The sequence below is a fragment of the Rhinolophus sinicus genome, linkage group LG04, assembly GCF_036562045.2.
Source record: "Rhinolophus sinicus isolate RSC01 linkage group LG04, ASM3656204v1, whole genome shotgun sequence".
In the NCBI taxonomy this organism is placed as follows: Eukaryota; Metazoa; Chordata; class Mammalia; order Chiroptera; family Rhinolophidae; genus Rhinolophus; species Rhinolophus sinicus.
In genome coordinates, this window is record NC_133754.1 from 117776390 (window position 1) to 117781762 (window position 5373).

A 5373-nucleotide genomic window follows, 5' to 3' on the forward strand; every position below is an offset into this window, starting at 1 on the left:
ATATACAACTCAACACCACCAACAACAAAAACCCCAAACAATCCAATTAAAAAAATGTGTAGAGGACCTGAACAGACATTTCTCCCAAGATGACATACAACTAAATGGCCAACAGATACATGAAAAGATGCTCAACTTCACTAGCTATCAGGGAAATACAATTAAAAACCACAACGAGATACCACCTCACACCTGTTAGAATGGCTATCATCAACAAGACAAGTAATAACATTGTTGGAAAGGCTGTGGAAAAAAAGGAACCACCATACACTTCTGGTGGGAATGTAAATTGGTACAGCCACTATGGAAAACAGTATGGAGGCTCTCTTCTGGGTATCTACCTAAAATTCTGAAAACATTCATTTGTAATGATATATATACCCCAATGTTCACTGCAGCACTATTCACTATGACAAAGACATGGAAACAATGAAGTGTCCTTTGATAGGTGATTGGATAAAGAATATATGGTACATATACACAATGGAATACTACTCAGCCATAAGAAAAGATGAAATACTGCCATTTGTGACAATATGATACATCTTAAGATTATCATGCTAAGCAAAATAAGTCAGACAGAAAAAGTTGAAAACTATATTGAGGCAGGTTAGTTAGTTAGCATGTTGCTAGGTAGACAGGGAGGTCCCTGGTGGAATAAACAAAAAAACAGCCATATCCTGAAATTCCAGGTTCTGGAATTTCTCCTTCACTCCAGGACAAAGATATGAGAATACACCTTGAGGTTAATAAATTATCTCAAATCCCTTTTGGCCAAACAAAAGAGTAGATCTAGTAGATAGGAATAGGATATTTTGTTAATTCCTTCAGCATGGGCTAACAGGACAAACCTAATAGATGAATTCCATTAGAAGGCTCCAGCCCCCTTCCCCAAGCAGGCAAGGGAAAGTATAAAAGTAAAAGTCTTTTGCCTTAGCTAGTGGGCTTCCCAGTTATGGGAACCCCTGCCCACTCAGGAGCTGCAATCTCTTCTCCTGCCTCTAGTAAACTATCTTCCTTAACAACTCCTTGCCTTACCCTGGTCCATTGTGTCCATTCTTCGGCTTCATGAGACATGATCCTGGCACACACCCAGAAATCTCCAGCAGATACTACATCAATATGATTTCACTCGTATGTGGGATATAAAACTGAAAGCAACAGAGAACACAAACAAACAAGCAAAAAGTCATAGACACAGACAACAGTTTAGTGGTTACCAGCAGGTAAAGGGGGAAGAGGCTGGTGGTAAACGGAGAAGAGGGTAAAGGCAGTCAAATGTATGGTGATGGAAGTGTTACAGTGCAAAAGGTCCTGCTGCTCACTGTACAAAAGCCAAAACTCGAGAGGTGAGGTTGGTGGAAAGAAATAATGTAAATAACCAAATTCTCAAAACCTGTGCTGATGAAACATGACATATTCATATTAGAAATAAATTGGAGATATGAGTCTCATTATATGAAGTAACCTTACCTTTTGTCTCTTGTTTGAAGTTTGTTATATTTGCATCATTTTTATGCAGATGGTGAGCAACCTTCCAAAAATTGACTTTTGGTTTCTATTTTTCTATTGACTTTTAGTTTCTATATCAATAATACGCAGTCAATTTAAAATAAAATAATCTAATTATAATTGCATAGATTTGTAATAGTACCTTTTAAACTCAAAGTTTCAAGAACATTTCAAACACAATTAAGCTTCAAATTACCCAGTATTCCTACTATACATGTTAGATGGTTAAACCATATCACTGAGATATTAAATTCCTTTTAAAAGGCATCTGTAATTGATAAAAGTAGAATATAAGCATCCTGATAAGTATTTGTACTAACTCCTAGACATCTCATACTCTGAAAAGTGGCTGTACAAGCCAAAAATAATTTGCTTTTCTTCTATTCCTTTATAGAATAACTTAATGTCTTCTTGTTATACTTGGGAGAGAATTTAGGGTATAAGATTAATAACACATCTAATGACCCTACAGTAAGTGCAAGAAAACTACTTACAAATAAATATTAAAATAGTATTTGCACATTGATAGCTAAAAATGTTACAGAAAAAAATGGCAATATTTTATCAACCCTCTTGGGTCTTGTAGGAAGAGAATTATATTGGCTTCCTATAACACTTTCCAAATTTGTAAAATATAGTACAGTATTTGGTTTGTTGAACACCTGCCAAAGTGCAAGAAGGGCAATCAGAATTTTATGAGATGTGATCACAAAATAAAGTGAATGTATAAATTTTAAAAATTATTAGAGTAAAAGACACATTGCCTTTATCCCCCCTCACTTTGAACACACTTATCCCATCTTTGTTGAAACTTTCTGAAGCAGTTCTGGAAGTCCTCTTTCGTGAGTGTCTTTAGTTGCACTGTCGTGGCTGCCTCGATGTCCTGAATCGATTCAAAACGTTTTCCTTTCATGGCCATTTTGACTTCGGGGAAGAGCCAGAAGTTGCACAGTGTCAGATCCAGTGAAGAAAGTGGTGAGGACACACTGTTATTTGACAGAAATTGCCACATACCAGAAGCGATGTGTGACACAGAGCACTGTCATGATGGAGGATGTACTAAAGACACTCACGAAAGAGGACTTCCAGAACTGCTTCAGAAGGTGGCAAGAATGATGGGATAAGTGTGTTTGAAGCAAGGAGTATTTTAAGGGGGATTAATGACAATGTATCTTTTACTGTAAAAAGTTTTTTAATGTAAACATTCATGGTATTTTTAGATCACAGCCCTTATACTTTGAAAAGACATATTTTCTACACATGAATATATTATTTCTATTTAAAATGATGTCAAGCTCTTTGAAATTTAAAAATAAAATATTGTAAACTGATTACGTCAAAAGTTGTTTAGAGAAAATATTAAATAACCTAACAAAAAAATGGATAAATAATATAATGGACAAATCACCAAAGTAAAATAGCCAAAATAAGCATGTGAAAAAAAAAATCTAATTAAAACAATGGTGAGATCCATTTACCTATTAAGTTAATGAAAAAAATATGTGTAATATTGTGTATGTATAGAATAAAATAATATTCATACAAAACACACATTTTAACAATAATACCGAGTGGTTTTAAGTATATGAATATGTGGGACAATTTATATATCCCTGGGGGGACCATAAATTGGTACAATGACTCTTGAGAGCAAGTTTTCGAGATATTTTAAAAACTTTAGAAAAATGGCCAGTTTTTGGACTGGAGTTCCACATAAAGAAATATATCCTCAATAAATATTTATTTAAAAATTCTGAAAGAATATTTATGGAAACTCTGTTTGCTATAAAAAAAAAAAGTGGTAACCTAACTAAATATCTAATAATTTCTTTGGAAGTTATGGTGTTTCCACAGATTTCCTTTTTATGTAAATATTTAAATGATGTTGTGAAAGAATATTTAATGATACGATAAAATGCTCACAATGTAAAGTTTTGGAAAGCATATTACAAAATAATATTTATTACATGAATGGAAAGATAGAATAATGTATACACCGGGATATGAATGATAGTTATCCCTATGTGAGAATTAATAATTTTTTAAATATATTTGGGCTTTTATTTATTTTCTTAATTTTCTACAATGCCTTGTGTTACTTTGTTAAAGTTTTTAATAATAAGCTATGTTTATTATTTTTCTGTTACATCCTTTTTCAAAATAGAAATATGTTTTCAAGAAATCCTGAATTTTGTTTTTTTCCATAATTTTTTAAACTTAAAAATTATTACAGATACATAGAAGGTTGCAAATAAATAGAAAGGGAGGTCTCCTGAATCACTAATCACTCTCCCAGACTGTGCTAATGTTAACATCTTTCAGAATTATAGTACAATATCACAATCAGAAAGTTGATACTGGTACAAGCCACAGAGGTTATTTAGATTTTACCATTTATATAGGAACTCTTGTATGTGGGGGTGGGGGGAGCTGAGAGGAGGGGGCTATGTAATTTTATCACATGTAGCTTTGCATAACTATAGCCACTATCAAGATACATGACTGTTCAATCACCATGCTACCCTTTTATAACCATGCAGTCTCCCTGCCCTATCACTTGGCAATTATTAATCAGTATCCATCACTATACTTATTTCGTACGTGTTATATAAATAGAATCATACAGTATATATCCTTTAAGCTTGTCATTTTTCACTCAACAATTTACTTGATGTTTATCCAAGTTGTTGCATGTATCAATAGTCATTCTGTTTTATTGCTGAATAGTATTCCATGGTATGGATATATCACAGTTTGTTTTACCATTAACCACTGAAGAACAGGTAAATAAGACTACTGCTATTCTATTAAATAAACTATTCAAATAAAACTGATTTGAATATGTATGTATACATTTCTGTATGACACTAAGTTTTCACTTCTGAGGGATAATTGTCTAAAAATTGCTAAATATTATGCCAAACTGTTTGTCATAAGGTTTATATCATTAAATATCCCCCCCAGCAAAATAAAACTGATCAAGTTTCTTGAACTTTTAAACAGAACAAAGTTGGAGGACTCATAATATCAGACTTTAAAACTTGCTATAAAGATACAGTGATCAAGACAATATGGTCATAGCATAAGTATAGGCATATAAATAAAGATAATTGAGAGTTCAGAAATTAACCCTTACATTTTTGGTCAACTGGTTTTCAGGAAAGATTCCAAGACATTGAATACTCTTCACTAAATAATTCTGAGACAACTGTATAGCCAAGTAAAAAACAAACAAACAAATCACTCCCTTTTTCACACCATACACAAAACACTCAAAATAGATTATAGACATCAATATAATAATTAGAATTATAAAACTTCTGGACAACAAAAACATAGGCAAAATCCTTCATGAACTTGAGTTAAGCAAAGAGCTCTCAGAACTCCTAAAGCATTAATCATTTTAAAAATGAAAACATGAATTGCCTTAGAATTATAAACCTTTAACACAAAACGTATCATTTAAAATGAAGAAACAGCCCACAGGCTGGGGAAACATGTCTGCAAATAATATATCTTTTGTATCCAAAATAGTTAAGGAATGCTTAACAAACAATAATAAGACTGCTTAAATAACAAAATGGACAAAACATTTGAATAGACATTTCGCCAAAGTTATATGAATAGCTGATAAGCACATGAAAAGTTGTGAATATCATTTGTTAGTAAGGAAATACAAATTAATCCACAATGAGATAATACCCAATAGAAAGTTTATAAAGAAAAGACAGTCAATACCAAGTACTGGCAAGAATGTGAAGAAATTCAAGCCTTCATGCCTCACTGGGGGAAATTTAAAATTATGTAGTTACTTTGCAAAACATTTTCTCAGTTTCTTGAAACATTAAACATAAAACTATT